We start from the raw sequence: 17,852 nt of genomic DNA, 5'->3' as shown, positions 1-17,852 counted from the left end.
CACTGCAAGCCAAAACACTGTGCACAGTGGGCTGAAAATCGCCTTTCATAGACATAGAGACTTGAATTTTCAAGTGTATTTTTTTGGCTAGAAATGGATTCTGCTGATCATTAATATGCTATAAAATTTTGTATGAAGGAATTGCGTGTACAAATGAAGGAGTCATGATTTTTTTAAGAAAAAATTGTATGGAGCTGACATTAAAAATGAGGCTATTTCTGGAATCATAAGGTTGACCATTATATCCTTACATACAAATATACTACTATTTATTTGTATTCTTTTGACATACTTTGTATTGTGGCGAAACTTGTGATTTTTTTTTTTAAATCCTCAATGTTGAAAAAAAAACTTTTTTTATGTTGAAGATTCATTTTAATGCTTAAATGCTTTACATATGAGTATGCTTTGTCTAGTTTACAATATTTTATTCACACTGCAAGCCTAAAAGCATTTAAGCATTTCAATGAATCATCAACATTAAAAGGGGTTTTTTTCAACTTCGAGGATTTTAAAAAAAATAATCGCACCTTGCGCCACAATATGAAGTATGTCAAAAAAATTCAAATAAATAGTAGTATTATCTGTGTTTAAAGATAGAACGGCCAACCTTATGATTCCAGAGATAGCCTCATTTTTAATGTCAGCGCCATACAAATTTTTCTTAAAAAAATTATAACTCCTTCATTTGTCCACGCAATTTCTTTGTACGACATTTTATAGCATAGTAATGATCAGCAGAATCCATTTCTAGCAAAAAAAATTACCCTTGAAAATTCAAGTCTCTATGTCTATAAAAGGCGATTTTCAGCCCACTGTGCGCCAGTGTCATCCATCCGGCCCGCGACATCTTATGACCATTTTCATCAATCAGGCCCGCGACAACTAATGGCTAAGACCTTACTCAGAAGGGGCGAATTCGCCGCGAATTTTTTCGTGCGAATATATATGCTCATTGGCGAGGTACTGGGCACTAATACATTGCGTCCACAAGTATCGCGCGAAAAATACGGGCGCAAATCGTCTGTAGTTCGCCAGACTTACGTCCAGTTTACGCGGGAACTGCAGAGCGAGTACACGTATCAAGGGAAATGGAGCGGCAAAATTGTGACATTGTGGTTCCAAATGCTCGCGCGTTTCACGCTCCTTCTGGATGCAATATACGCGCGAAACGATACGTGGCAAAATCGCCCCCTGGTCTTATTGTTTTAATTGTGATTGTGATAAGTTGGATAAAAAACTCAGAATGATAGTATCTTGGTTTTATTTACATCCTAGGCAAAGCTTAGTGATTAGTATAATACGCAGAATACGCTTGTTCACTCGTTGCTTATCTACGGAATTTTAGGTTGGGGAGGTTCTTACAAAAATAATCTATGTCGCAAGCGTCGCAGTTGTGACAATACAATACAACACAATTTAGTAATTGAACACTAGCGTAAGCGCAGTGTTGCCAACTTAACGGATTTCACGTCATATCTGGGGGATTGGAGTGAAATGATTTATGAAGAAATATGATCCCTGGAAATTTTATTCTCCACTTTTTACTTTTACTCCCCCCCCCCCCCCGTGGACGAAAATATGGGTGTCTAGAAATTAAAACAGTTTTGGCCCTCCGAACTCACTGGAGTAGTCAATGTGGCCCTCCGGCTGAAAAGTTTGGAGACCCCTGCTGTACAGTATACAATTATATAGGGATACTACTCACTTTAAAATAATTTTGATCGGTGTTTTTTTGTTATTTTTCTCTTGTATCCTATTCATATATATATATGGGAATAGTTTTTATGGATCTATCCTGCTCTATATGTACCATATGTGTGTATATTTTATTTTTTATTTAATAAATATTATTCTTTTTGAGGTATTATGTTGTTAAAATCAAAATTTCCCGTCCAGGGGAATATTTCCGGGAATATTCCCCAGTAATAAATTCCCGGGAATTTATACATCACTAATTGTAATAATATAATAATGTAGTTAAAGTATGTTTGTAACATTATTATAAAATATACATCAACAGTTTGTTGTAAAGCACGTTTGTAATTAACATTAACATATACCTTTGGGCGTACGGCGTGATGTATGTAGTATTGGCCAATTGGTGCTCACACTACTATCCCCTCGTCCATGCTCTTACGGCAGTTATAAAGTTATTATGTGAAACAGGTAAAACCTAACGAGCAATAACACAGTTTGTTGTAAAGCACGTTTGTAATTAACATTAACATATACCTTTGGGCGTACGGCGTGATGTATCTAGTATTGGCCAATTGGTGCTCACACTACTATCCCCTCGTCCATGCTCTTACGGCAGTTATAAAGTTATTATGTGAAACAGGTAAAACCTAACGAGCAATAACACAGTTTGTTGTAAAGCACGTTTGTAATTAACATTAACATATACCTTTGGGCGTACGGCGTGATGTATCTAGTATTGGCCAATTGGTGCTCACACTACTATCCCCTCGTCCATGCTCTTACGGCAGTTATAAAGTTATTATGTGAAACAGGTAAAACCTAACGAGCAATAACACCGTTTGTTGGTCGCCTGTGACCAACTATCCCTAAAATTCGCATAAAAAAGGACACTAATCCATTCCTTGACTCGACTTGACTCCCCGAAGCATTGTACTGATGTGGCCTTGAAGTAAGAAGGAAGTTATATATTCTATGATTGTCCCGATGCCTTCTATCGGAAGTTGGCTGTCATCTGGGAAACCATCACCCTGCAGGCAGTTGCCACCTGGTTCTCCTGGTTCTCCCGGTTTAATCGAATATATTGAATTTGCCACTTATTAAATTATTTCAAATTGAGTACCTGAAAATCAAAAGATACTTAACCACCATTTCCATTTTTTAATATTTGAATGCAACTATGTTTGCTATGGTAATTTCATGCGTAAACAGTTTTTAAGCTTTTGCCGAATATTAGGTTTTTGGAGTTGGGTACTCAATTATCCAATTGTCTCCCGCGATTTCATGTGTGAGAACGGCTCATGCGCGAGAATGTCAAATTTAATTATTAGTTATTGATGTTTATTTTGTGAACAGTGTCTTATATTCAAACTCACGTTTGACCCTTATTTGTAACCTTTCTTCCCAGCAGTTGTTATAATAATTTACCTATCGATATTATATATTACCAAAGACCCAGCGCCGGTTTTATCAAAGGCGAAAATGGATCGTGTGACAAAGCGACAATTGTGGGCGCAACGGAATTATGCTTATCTGTAATATCATACATTTATTTTACTAGTTAAATATATATAAATCTATCAACACGTTTATTATTTATCAATGATAATAATAATTTGTACCGCGCCGTTTATATGAAAAATCACCTAGGGCGTTGTACAAATTTAACTTACTTCTTCGATGGATGTAGATTTGAGGGTAGAAAAGGTGCCGCTATTTTGTCATGTAAAATATTGTGGTGGGCGCAGTTTGTTAGTGCAATGCCATCCAACAACCCAGCAGCATATTTGGGCGTGTGTGAACCACCAAAATAAGTCATAACATGTAACTTAATTCACATGTTCGTAAAGACGATATTGAAAAATCTATCTGTAATCGTCAAAATGTTTACAATTTGCGCCTTCTTTATTACACAAATAAGTACATTGCCTGTCATGAATACCTATGACTTGCTCATGAAATAAATATAAATACGCAAAGATTGCTGCAGAGTCTCCATTTTCTATCTTCGTGTCACCTGTTCCTGTACTTCATTTTACTTAACTTAACTTAACTTTTGTAATATTTAATTTGTTTGTAATACCTGCATCAACTGTAAAGCGCCCCTGAGGTGATATCTCACAAAAGCGGCTCTATACAAATTGTCCAATAAATAAATAAATACAGATTGGTGAATTCTGAAATGGGGGCGCCATTGATACTAATTATGATTGTAGGTCCGGCTCTGTGAGCCCCATTCAATTTAATTCTCCTCGCATACAACCTATCGCAGTAACTTCTTAATAAATTCCATTTCCCTTTATGTTGTTATTTTATAGCATTTGAAGCATATCGGCGAGCATTGTTGTAATAATTGAACAATAATTTTCACACTGGTTGAACGCTCGCTGCGCCGATATCGAGTTTCGCGAACGCTACCTGTTACTGTAGCACCGTCCGGGAAGTGGCAAGTGTACGACTATGAAATTCGGCTACTCAATCATCTTATCCACATCATAATACCGCCTGCGATCTGCGAGAGGGATATGACGCATAACCACGTGGCACCATTTTAACCGCAATATTTTAAAGTTTTATAGCCCTGTTCAGATTGGGAGGAAAGTGCAGGATGTTGTCTTTCACAGCCACTTTTGCCCTACAATTATTGCAGGACCTGAAGGTCTGGAAGTTGATTTTAAAGTTTAACATGTTTGATTCTATCGTATCCTTCGTCTATCGTATAAGGAAAGTAAAAATCGGGTGGAAATGATTGTTATCTTCTTTTTGGAATATTAACTATTATTAAATCAAGTATGATTTTTTCTATGTTTTACTACCTAAGTACATGTGTAAAAGTAACTATTCCTTAACGTTTTGACTGTAAAGTGTGGATGTACAATTCGAATGTTCACTTATAACTGACGATAAAGGCAATACTACATATCTTGTCAGTGGAAATACAAGAACGCTTTCATAATAGCCATGTTTAACGTCCTGGGTATGACAATATGTTTGATTTGCAAAACGTCATATATTCTTGAATCCACGATTACCCTGCTCTGCGGCATCTCTCGGGCACGCATAAACGCTGGTCCATGCAGCATTCAGCGCCGGTCGCAACTTTTTATAATGTGTGAACCGCATTCCGATGTCCCTAACCCTTTCTATCCTACCTCTTCTCTCCTTTCTTCCTTCCTCCACCTTTCCCAGCCAACTACTTATACCTTATTCCAGGGCCTAGCGAGAAGGCATTGGAAGGCAGTGTAATTGCTCGGAATGCGGTCACACGAATTCACTTTACAGGGGGTTCATTTTTGAGATATAATTTTTCGGTGTTTTTACAATTTTTATGCTGGGATGAAAAATGTAAAGCAACAGGCTTATTGGGAAAGTGTAATATGGATATTTTATGTTAAGCAACAGGCTTGTTGGGAAAGTGTAGTATCGATATTTTAGGAAAAGCAATGGCTTGTTGGGAAAGTGTAGTATCGATATTTTATGTTAAGAAACAGGCTTGGTGGGAAATTGTAGTATCGATATTTTAGGAAAAGCAATAGGCTTGTTGGGAAAGTGTAGTATCGATATTTTAGGAAAAGCAATAGGCTTGTTGGGAAAGTGTAGTATCGATATTTTAGGAAAAGCAATAGGCTTGTTGGGAAAGTGTAGTATCGATATTTTAGGAAAAGCAATAGGCTTGTTGGGAAAGTGTAGTATCGATATTTTAGGAAAAGCAATAGGCTTGTTGGGAAATTGTAGTATCGATATTTTAGGAAAAGCAATAGGCTTGTTGGGAAAGTGTAGTATCGATATTTTAGGAAAAGCAATAGGCTTGTTGGGAAAGTGTAGTATCGATATTTTAGGAAAAGCAATAGGCTTGTTGGGAAAGTGTAGTATCGATATTTTAGGAAAAGCAATAGGCTTGTTGGGAAAGTGTAGTATCGATATTTTAGGAAAAGCAATAGGCTTGTTGGGAAATTGTAGTATCGATATTTTAGGAAAAGCAATAGGCTTGTTGGGAAAGTGTAGTATCGATATTTTAGGAAAAGCAATAGGCTTGTTGGGAAAGTGTAGTATCGATATTTTATGTTAAGAAACAGGCTTATTAAGAAAGTCGAAAATTTGGTCGATATAAAATAATATTTATTCCCAAAACATCGCAGTTTTTACGAACTTTTAGTTTTTTTTAATTTTATTTATTATTATATTTACTCTGTAAGTAAGGCAAGATTATTTTTTTAATAATTACAATTAATTCGCAAAAAAATAAAATTCTCTCTTAAATCACGCCAAATAAAATTTCTTAATTTATATTTGAATATTTAAAACGAAAATAAATAAAATAGCACATATCCGTACTAGAAATTTGCTAAACCTTAAGAATAAAAAAAAATTGGTATAACTTTGAGAGTAAAACCTCAAATTGTAATAATTAATTATTGAAGACAATATTGGCGATTCATAAACGAAAATCTGAAACAGAAAAATCAGAAAAAGATACGGTCACATCTAGGATTTTTCTGTCTCAGATTTTCGTTTATGAATCGCTAATATTGTCTTCAATAGTTAACAAAAATAATTATTCAGTTTGCTTAGGTATTATGGTCACAAATCCAAGTTTAAGTTTTGTATGAAATAGGCCGCGCAGCCGTTCCTCTTAATACTTTCGATTCGCAATTGCATTAGTTTTTTTTCTATTTACAAATATTTATATTGTTACCGCCATTGCCAAATATGCGTTTCTATCACCCTTCGGCTTAGTTTCCTCAAAACGGAGTTATAAAATAATGATGCAATTATTTACTAGTATTAATAATCGCCCCACAAAGTACGTAAAAACGCTTACCCCACATTGACAATGCCAGTAGGATAAATATGAATAATGTGATGATGAATGAGGGGTAATTTGCTTGCCAGCGAACAGGGAGTAGTTTTGCTTCTGAAGCGCGCAGCGGCTTTTTGCCCGGCGTCCCGCTATTTCACTCTTTCGGGCCCGTTCCCACTTCCGTTTTAAAAACGGAGGCGGGTCCCGTTTTAAAAACGGATGCCCTAGTGGCTGTAGTGGATGTATGGAGCTGTTCACACTTGTCCGACACGATTTGAAAACGGATCCGACATTTTTTGTCGGATGGATCGCCTACGCAGCGCGTCCGTTTTCAAATCGTGTCGGAACACGCTCGCTCATGGTGTTGTATGGAGCTGTTCACACTTGTCGTCCAGTCGTTCCGGCAGAGTCCCCGCCAAACCCCGACCCCTCCCCGCCCGCTCCCTGTCGCAAGGAAGCAGGCACGCTGCTTGCTTGTATTTGGTTATTTTGGTAAATAAATCAAAACTACAATAATGGATAAGGAAATAAATCCCGAAAATTTAATACCACTGGTCGAAGAAAGAGTATGGTAATATTTTATCTTTAACTAAATAAAAACAAAACACTTGGTGTACACAACTTTTTTATATCAAAATTTATATTTTAATTTTTTAAAGTTTACTTTTTTTTAAATTTTAAAGCTTTAATGAGATGCACGATGCACGGAAGAGCGTATTAGTTTAATAAACACATAATAAAAAAATATTTGAGTTGTTATTGTTTTCTTACTTTAAAATATCGATAGCCTTTCTTCAGGACAAATGCACTCTCTCAATTTTGTATTTTGATATGTTAAGCTCTGTGAAACTCATTCCAGTAGATGGTTAAAGGAAGTGATAGACATTCTCTTAAGCCATTAAGCGCCCTTGAGGTGATTTTCTCATGGTGAAAACGGCGCTATATAAATAATCCAATCATTATTATTCCAAAATAATTAAAGAACTTTAGTTCATCACTTCTCAACTCACCAATTAACACTTGGAAAATTCCCACAGAAAATCACTCAGCTATGATTGGGTGTACCCAAAATTTTCTTTTCACTTTTTTCCATCTTTTTAATAAGTACCACATGACAACAAGAGCTTCATCGTCGTCCATTGCGCACCATTACTGAAGAATGAGCAAATAACATGTTTTGGTTGAATCGACAATTATTTTTTTTCGTAGAGTATGGTCCGTTTTTAAAACGGAAATGTGAACAGGGCCAATGGCCATCCGTTTTTAAAACGGGACCCGCCTCCGATTTGAAAACGGAAGTGGGAACGGGCCCTTAGACGGGCATCAGACGACAAGCAGGCATTACACGCAGTTGGCCGGCTATTGAATTCGGTTTTTTTTCGGACAAACCGCCATCCGGTGCTCCGGACTCGCAGCTTGCTCGCAAGGGACACTTGCCCAATTTTATGATTAAATCGCCGAAAAGGAAATGCATCTCAATCGAAAGTTATTTTGTTGCGAGTTTCGTAATTCTACTTTTACCCCTAATAACGATTGTAGCATTTGCCCCAAACCCGAGACCCACGGTCTAAAATTATCTCAACATTTTTTCCTGTTGCCCCGATTTTATTTATTTTTTTATTTATACAAGTCATTGTCATACAGTTTTTTTTGTTTGTGTCCCTGGAAAACAGAAAAAAATCAAAAATATCGCAAAACTATAGTTGAAAAATGATTTCATTTGAAAGAACAGGTGTTCAACGCCTTTTTTCCGGAGACTGACAAACTTTGCGAAAACTGTATTAACTCTTGTTTTGCGCACTACGCATTGCAGTCCACTGTAAGGTAGTTACAATAAACTTACGAACTACACGAGCGGTGGGTCGCCATCTATGGTTTAAGAAATCAGGGATAAGCTCTTCTGGAGCCCTTTCCTATCATCGCGGCAATCTCTCCGGTTTGCGATCACAATCAAAGGAAAGGAACACCAGACCTCAACTCTTGAAGCTCCGACTAAATGAAACTCTAACCGTCTTACCAATTGAGATTCTTCCGCGCCGGATCGCGTTGGTATAGTTAAGCCGGCATTAAGACGCCGGTAATAAGTTTTAAGGTAATAAGTCAAGTTTTTCGCTATTCCGACCTCACGTGCCACGTAATGGCGCGTATACATTTGCGAGCCGAAACGCGAGTCGTTCATCAAATTTTGGGAAAGGAACGAAGCAAAAAATATTCCAGATCATAAAACCACATTCGGACAAAGAAATTATATTTATTATTGTAGAAAGCAATCACTTTGTGGTTTGACATATTTAATAAAATAAAATACTTTTTGTTTTAAAACCACGACTTTTTAATAATTTTTAGAACCGACCGGTTTCGCTTTACTCAAGCATCTTCAGGGTACAAATTATTACTAAACAAGTGTGAGCTTAAATATAAAAAAAAAAAATTAGAGGGAGACAACATGACCGGCCTTTTATACCAATAATAATCTAGGTAATTTATAATCAATTCAAAAGATAAAGACGACAAATTAAGCCATTCAGGAATTCATAAATTAAATTGTAATAATTGTGCGGCATTTAATATCGGTAAGACAACACGTAATGTCAATATTAGGATTAAGGAGCATCTTCGTTGTCTCAATAATAACGGTTTCTCTGAATTTGCCAATCATCTGATTAGTACAGATTATACTTTCTGTCATAGCACCGGTGCTAATATTTTACATACAAACGGGCATGGTAACAGACTCAATAATCTAGAAGCACTGGAAATAAAAAAGCTGTAAAAACCAAAAGTCCTATTCTCAATAATCAATTGGACATATCAAGTAGTCCAATATTAGGTTTGTTTCCAATAAACCCCTAAAAAATGTCCAAGTTGTCCTTATCACCATGTCAGTTGATGTTTTGTTTCTCCAGATAAATTATTATAATCCATTAGTTTACATAATTATCTTTTCTGTTTTTCCCATGTCTTTTGTACTTGTGTAAATGTATTGTATGTTTTCTCTGTGTTTGTTATATTTATATCATGTTGTCTCCCTCGAAATTTTTTTTATGTATAAGCTCACACTTTGTACTTCTTGTTTAGTAATAATTTGTACCCTAAAGATGCTTGAGTAAAGCGAAACCGGTCTGTTCTAAAAATTATTAAAAAGTCGTGGTTTTAAAACAAAAAGTATTTTATTTTAATAAATTATATTTATTTTGCGTCGAACCTCAACATCCTTCCCCTTGATATAAAGCGAATAGAAAATTTGAATGATTACAAATCAAGAATAAAATCTGGCTGAAAGAGATTAATGAAAAAACTCATAAAACAGAAATGAATAACTTTAGTCCGCCTCAGCACAGATCACCCTAGTGAGGAGGACCAAGAAATACAATTTACTGTACATATATTTAATGTCATATTTTGTTTGTACAATGTTTAAATAGTCGCTATAATATATATTTTTTAAACTACTAGCGAATCCATGATTATGGATTCGTCGGCACACTACGGGTACAAACGTACGAAATCCACAGTGGATTTCTTGGTACACTTATAGGGAGGGGTTAATCAATTTAGTTCATAAAAATCTAAAGTAATAGTTGTTATGATTTTTTTATAAATAATTAATAAAAAACAGAATTTGATTGTTGTTAATAGAACAAAGGTGCTCAATAATTATTATCAACAAAGCAACATGGTTTTACAAAAGACAGAAATATGGAACGTAATCTCGTTCTTCTTACTGAATTTATCTTCGATCACATGGACAACCACACTCAAGTAGATATCATATATACAGACTTTGCCAAAGCATTTGATAAAATTAATCAAAAATTATTACTAAGAAAACTTTGGTCATTAGTCATTAGGTATATGTGGTAATTTATTTGGTTGGGTTACATCTTATATACTCAACAGATCACAGGCAGTAGCATTAAAGGGCTTTGAATCAGATTTCAATGAAATTTCCTCTGGGATCCAACAGGGTTCTCATCTCAGACCATTGTTTTTCATTTTATATATTAATTATTTGATCTATGTTGTAAAATACTCTGAAATAGAATTATTTGCTGATGATACTCAGCTATACAAGCCAATAAAAAGTCTTAATGATTGTTTCAATTTACAACATGATTTAAACAATATATTCACCTATCGCCAACAAAATCAACTATATCTAAATGTTTCAAAATGTCATCACATTGTCTTTTAGAGAAATAAAAATTAAATATCATTTTAATATTCTTTAAACAAAAACAACATTGCAACAGTCTCAGATATTCGTGATCTCGGAATAACCCTTGATAATAATCATATACATCAAATCACAAATAAAGCTGCTAAAATGTTAGGCTTCATCATAAGAAACACAAAACTTTTTAATAGCATCGATATCATTAAGCAACTCTACTTTGCCTATGTACGAAGTCATTTGGAGTTTGCATCAGTTGTTTGGTCTCCATTTTGCAAAATCCATATAAACAAAATCGAAGCAATTGATCAAAGCAAAACGAAATCTAAGCAGAATTCTTGCCTGAACAGACTATGCAATAATTACAATAGCGTATTATCCAAGGTTGATATTTTCAGTTGCGAACTTACCAAATACAAGAGGTCCATAAAATAATATTTCTCTGATGGTTTGTGAATAATGTGTATGTCTCTATTGTTTATATCTCAGATCAGCGACATCATCTGCAATTGGAAGGTTGAAAGAGCCTAAGCGAAATCCGAACACTATGTTTGGTGATCGTGCATTCTTAGTATCCGGCCCTAAGGCTTGGAATAAACTTCCTATAGAATTGAGATGTATAACCAACCCAACAGAATTTAGATCCAAATTAAAAACTCACTTTTTCAGACACTCATTTCCATGAATCCGTCATTCTATCCAAATATTGCATTTTTTTCCTTTTGTTATACCGTAATTGATGATTCACACACATATATTCTCTAGCGATTGCGTTCAACTACTTATGATAAAGTCAAAATGCTATTGACTTGCCTACCAATGGACAATATCAGCGAGAAAATAACACGTCAATCGGTTTAATTGTTGGCAGATGAATCATTTAAATGCGTTAAAGCTCGACGATTAATTTCATTAACCCATTTAAGATATATTTCCAGCTAATAATAAAAACTAATTTTATAAACACCCTAATATAATAGAACTTCCTCCTTCTTCTGGCGCTTGCAAAATTAGATTGTTAATGTTAATTTTAGTTATAAGTTTCTACATATGGAAATATATATTTTATTAAGATAGTAGTTATAGGCCTTAGTCGTAGTCTCTAGATATAAGTCTCAGACGTAAGTCAGTAGTTCTAGTGTTAACTATTTAAGAAATATATCTGTACAGCGCCCTTGAGGTGATTTCTCACGAAAATGCCGCTATATAAATTAGCCAAATATTATTATTATCTCTATTATGATTTGATTTATATCTACAACCCCTCTCCACGGCTATAAATGTATTGTTTTGTAAACTTTTCGTTTTATATAATCTTTTGTTTTGAATTAATTTTTTAATTCATATTCCTTTCTCACAAATTTAATTTACGTCACAAGGAGGAAATCCATAATTGGTTTTATTTTACTATATAATACTTATGTACAAACTGATTAAATGTAAACTGTCGATTTCCCGAAAATGAATAAATAAATTAATCTTTTTTTTTTGCTCATATAGATACAGTGTCTATTTCTATCGGAAGATATCAATGTGGATATTTTTTGTTAACAATAATTAACATTATAAAGTGTTGAAACTGACAAAGACATATAGTTTTCTAAATTATCTAGTGGTAATTACACTGTTTTGATTTTTTAAGCCATCATCAGTAAATGTTTCTGTTATTTTTAATATCCCTTTTTAACAGTACTTTAGAGCAGTTTTGAACAATTTTCATTATTTTAATGGTCATAATGTACAAATAAAAAAAACTATTATAATTATTTTTCTGTTTACTGATTTTAAGGCAATTTAAAATATTTTCTCACTTTCAAAGGTCTTATGAATCCCAAATGAAATTTAGTGCAGAAATGACAAGCTTTAATTATTATTAGTTAAAATGCTGAAAATATTTATTGATGAGTGATACTGTATATAGTCCAGTCAAGTTAAACATGAAAAGGGGGTTGTGCTTGCAAAAGGTCCAGTCATTCTGAATTTTTTATATGTTGTTAGGACCTAAACCAGTATTAAAAAAAAAATTTTGCAACTTCGAAAGTGCTGTGCGAGCGGCGGTGGACCTAAAAAACCAGGAAATTTTCGTATTTTTTTCAGTGTTTGCTCAATATCTCAGTAAAGGAAGGGTCTGACCGGTGTAGTCAGTATACACACTTTTAAAGTAAACTAAATTTGCTATAATTTGAGACCAAAACAAGCTATATAAAGCCATTGGTTTTCAAGATACAGTTCTTCAAAAATAGGCAATTTTTTCCAAAAAGTGAAATTTTTTCGAAACGGTCACTTATTTTGTAAAATAACTTCTAAAATACGCATCCCACGTCAAATATTGTTGTAAATAAAGTTGTTGTAAATTTAATTAGCTTTCATTTGAAACTAGATTAATATCTGTAGACTTAACGGTTCTCTCAAAAATGGCAGATAACCAAAAACAGTCATAAGTGGATTTTGGGTGAAATGCAAATAAACTGTTCTCACGTCTTTTTATGGTTTTATTTATCAAACAAAAGAAAAGATATTACATCTATCGGGAATTACGTCATCTTCAAACATTGTTTTATATACCTACATACCAAAATGCTTGTACAAACATCATGGTACCTACTATAAGGACAAATTACATGTACACAAAAAATAAAACTAATATAAATCATGTAGGTATTGTGTCTTGGTTGCCAAATCATGTCTTTCTTTTTATCTTACTTGGGAGAGGCGCCCAGTCTGTAGTCGGGTCATCTTCATCGTCCGAGCATTTCAGCTCCACATCCGGGACGTTAATGCAAAATTTGCCACCGCATGACTGACAGAGGACTGAGCAGTGGAGCCCAGCCTTTCTACACGAGCAGCTCCCAGAGCATCCTTTATTGCATTTACACGAAATTTTTCGCAAAAGGGCAGGAGGTGCGGGATCCATCGTGGTGGGGATGGGGGTGAGTCCTTGAGAAGACAGCTTCCACCCCCATTCAGTGGGATTCAAGTTGACTCCCCGCCACTTCTGCACTTGGAGGTAGCACCTTGCTGCATGGTGGCCTGCAGCATCTTCCGTCGGTGGCAAACGGGCGAGGTTTATTTTTGTTGAAGTGACAAACGTCTTATACCTCAGAAAATTCAAAGTATCCCTCGCGATGTCACCCCCATATAGAGCCACGAAGCACTTGATGCCTGCTTCACTCACGGCTTGTGGGGTAGAGTCTGGCCGAAGGAAGACCTCCACTTGCTCAGCAAGTGGTTCACTCTTGCTCAGAAGTGTGCTGATTTTGGTCTTTCCTTGGCCAAACGGTGTTGAGGTGGTATCGAACCCGGCAAACGCGTGGGTAAATAGTAACGTTCCTGGTAATTGTCGGGAGTCCTGGTTGTTGTAGGAGGTCGTAGAGTAGTAACAGCAACCAGCTTCACCCTTCGTGCTCTTCTGAAGATAGACGGTTGTCTCTTCAGCGCCTAAACCATTGAGAAGAACGAGCAGGTCGACATCTTCTCCCACTATGACGACCCGATCGGCATCTGCTCTTTTTGATAACGCCATCATGACGATCTCTCGATCAGCATATTCTTCGGCAACAGCCACTTCTACTCCCTCCTTCTGAAAGGCGTCACAGAAAAGAGTTATAAGGCGTCTCTTATTGTTTTCATTGCCCAAAACATGCTCTTGAGCAATTTGAATTACTGTAGATTCATCGAAAGTCAATTCGTAGCTGGAATGAGCTGCGTAGCGCCGGAGTCGTTCCGCTGTTTTGGTGTTTTTTTTGGTAGCCTCTTCGGGGTAGCCGTCAAAAACGATGGAGACGTTCTTCCCAAAGTGGTTTCGGACGTAGGTGGTATAACGCGCCAAAAGTACTCGAACCGTGCTTTTCCGCTGCCACACGACCTTGTGCAAGAGGTAGCCAACATCCAAAGTGACGTGAGTGCTGGCATCTATCGGCGTGTGGCTGGAAAGAGGAGTGAAGGCAGAGTACAGAGTAGATTTTGTGCCCTTGCGCATCCCTTGTTCATTGAACAGAGACATCGGGAACGGGGCCAACTCATATTTGAAGTCATCCTGTAAATCCTGTTCAGATTTCTTTGCAATACACACTCGCTGAAAAATTGTGAGCGGATCCACAGCCACTCTTCTGTTTTTGTCCGGCAGTTTAACGGTTGAGGTGATCGATGCCAGCGTGGTAACTTTATTTTTCCGTTATATTACTACCTTGTCGTACATTTTCCCCACAATTTTCATTACTCCTTCCGATCCAACTCTCTGGGCTGTGTGGCAATTAATTTCAGGACCTGCCAGTAAACCACTACTGATAGAAATTAAACTGTCAGTTTTGGGAAATGGAGGGTGGAGAGCAAACCAGTTTTTTAGTTTTTCCACATCACTATTATCTCGGATGATTCGAGAAGGTCTCACGTCTACATGCTGCTCTCCAGTATGACATGATAAGCTGCAAAAACTTTCCAGTTCTTCACAAATGTTCAACATAAACACCATTCCTGTTGTCCACCTTGCCAGAACACTTTCGGAGATTCCTCTTCCTTGGGTCAACCCACCGTAGGTTTTCATGGATCGCATCAGCTTCTGCTCAATTGTTAGGTCTGACCACAACCCAGACCAAAACTTGTCAGACCGGCAAATGGTGAAGGATCCTTTTGTGAACATGTCGTATTCACTTTTATCCATCCGATCTTATAGAGCCATCATATCCTGAAGATAGAGGTGCGCGCTCTTAGCATACAAAAATGTCAAGCTGCGTGGAAAAAAGGGAGCATCTTGTGGACAGTGTACAAATGAAGGTTCCAATCACCAGCACACTCTGCCTGGATGAATAGTTTTATCAAAGTGGTCATACGAAAGTATTGGACCCACAACTGTGATGTTAGACCATTCGCTTTAATTTTCTCCAAGGCACTTTTAAATTTTGCCTTTAGTATTTGGTAGGTATCAATTTCTTCTGCTGATATAGTGAGAGACCTTTCAGTGTCTCGCAGCAATTTTTCAGTCTCGTCTCGCTCCTCAAGAGTTATGTCAACCTCATAAAAACAATGCTGGCCAGTGTGAGGTTTGCCAAAATGTGGGCTCGAACAGCTCGTGAATATGCGTGCCCATTCATATGGGTAACCATGGGTATAGGTACTAATGGGTACTTGAAATTTGAAATAGTCGTAATTATATTATAACCCTAGGATAAACTCACGAAGATTAATGGATTTACTTCACATCACAATAAAACCATAAAAAGACGCGAGAACAGTTTATTTGCATTTCACCGAAAACCCACTTATGACTGTTTTTGGTTATCTGCCATTTTTGAGAGAACCGTTTAGTCTACAGATATCAATCTAGTCTCAAATAAAAGCTTATTAAATTTACAACAACTTTATTTTATACAATATTTGACGTGAGATGCGTATTTTAGAAATTATTTTACAAAATAAGTGACCGTTTCGAAAAAATTTCACTTTTTGGAAAAAATTGCCTATTTTTGAAGAACTGTATCTTGAAAACCAATGGCTTTATATAGCTTGTTTTGGTCTCAAATTATAGCAAATTTAGTCTACCGTAAAACGTTCCTACTTTGCTCCTGCGAGGTAACTGTGCTCCAGTAAAATAAAAAGATTTGACCTTTTCTAGATGGAAGCACTCGCGTATTTTAGTCATTTAAAAAGTGAAATCGGTAAATACTATTCTTCCTTTGGCAAAACTAATATGACAGATTGCCGGAAGTCGAACTTTTTTTGACATTCTCTGTCATGACCTCTGAGTGTGAGCTTGCTGTGGTTTACGTTCTCCATCAAAATCCATTTGCATCTGAGAATTTTTTGAACGAATAGAGGTGAGTGTTATCTCATTTTATAAGGAATTTCATAAACTAATTGTGGACAAAATATTTTTTTAATTTGGTGTATATTTTTGGAAAAATAGGATATTTTCGAGATTGGGTATTCTTTGCACATACTTTTGGGGATACAATGCTCCTGGAGCAATGTACCCCAATGGAGGAATTTATCCCCTAAATATGCAACCTCTCTTAGATCGACTTCCCTGTACTGGTCCTATAGATAAAGAGGCCATAAACAGTTCTTTCTTAGAAAACCTTCAAAACAAAAGAGTCGAATGGACTAACGGCATCAGCCAGAAAGGACGTAAAAAGCTAAAGTTAGTGCCAGGAATGAGCGTTGCGGAGCAATTACTAACAGAACCAGAAGAAAATATTGTGCAACAGATTTTATCGGAAACGACTGGGGAAATGGTAAACATCATGCCCAGCACGAGTTCCAGAAAAACTCGTAGCAATCATAGCTGTAGTGAGGCTAGTGATAAAATGTCATTTAGAGATTCGTCTGAAGGACTTTCTGATTTGGAAAATGAACCACCTAATGCTTTCGAAGGCCAAAATCAACTAGATTTGCAACCGTTAGTGAGAGAGGTGGGCCGGTATGTCGTGTTTTTTATACGAAGGAGAAATGTTTCCAGGGGTAATAACAAAATTCGATGGGAATGGTCCCACTATTTCGGCAATGGCCCGTTCATTAACAAATTGGAAGTGGCCAAAAGCTAAAGACGAAATTATATATAAATGGAGCGACATCCTGGGATGCATAAATCCACCAAAAAAAAATGGGAAGACGCGAGTTTTACTCTGTACCCGAGTTAAACCACTTATTTTAACTCATAAATTTGCAATGTTAAATGTTATTTTTTGGAAATTTTATTGCGTTTTCTACTTGATTACCAAAGGACCATGTCTTGCTTTGTTGAAAATTACATTGAAAGTTATTTTTAAATTTAACCAAGCATTTTTTTTACTATGAACCAAAGTTATGTTGATGAATCTCTCAAAAATATATGTGATTTTCATTTATAATTGCATTTTTCTTAATCCTGGGTCATCTTCCGATAGCGCAAAGTAAAAAAAGTAACGTATTTTATTGCTCCATAGCATAAATAAACGTAAAACTTAAGGAAAGACAAAGTGGAGCAAAGTTACCCTTATCAAAGGAACTACTTTGCTCCAAAAACAAAGTTTTAAAAAATCAAAACAAACCATTAAACTTTAAAAAATTTCCTGTCTTGCTAAAGCTTAAATGTGCTTCTGATCGGTCAAACCAATAGAAGAGATGTACAATACGCCTTTCTCAATTTACAATAAAATTTATGAAAGTGGAGCCAAAATTGGTGCAAAGTAGGAACGGTTTACG

The 17,852-nt window shown here is 36.1% G+C and overlaps 1 protein-coding gene across 5 annotated transcripts in view; it reads left to right on the top strand.

The window, feature by feature from the left end:
- ash1 (histone-lysine N-methyltransferase ash1) overlaps window positions 1–17,852 on the top strand; it is a 354,192-nt gene that overhangs the window by 274,925 nt on the left and 61,415 nt on the right. Inside the window, exon 1 of one of the 5 annotated variants that reach the window (XM_089641326.1) lies at window positions 16,409–16,486. The exons of the other annotated variants lie outside the window; for them this stretch is intronic. The gene's annotated coding sequence lies outside the window, so the exon portion shown is untranslated. Of the gene's footprint in view, window positions 1–16,408; window positions 16,487–17,852 lie in introns of those variants that run through there. 5 annotated transcript variants of the gene reach the window in all.

This window comes from Hesperophylax consimilis, chromosome 2 (genome assembly GCF_061612785.1).
Source record: "Hesperophylax consimilis isolate HC1 chromosome 2, BYU_Hcon_1.0, whole genome shotgun sequence".
NCBI lineage: Eukaryota > Metazoa > Arthropoda > Insecta > Trichoptera > Limnephilidae > Hesperophylax > Hesperophylax consimilis.
This window is presented reverse-complemented; position numbering and strand designations above follow the sequence as displayed.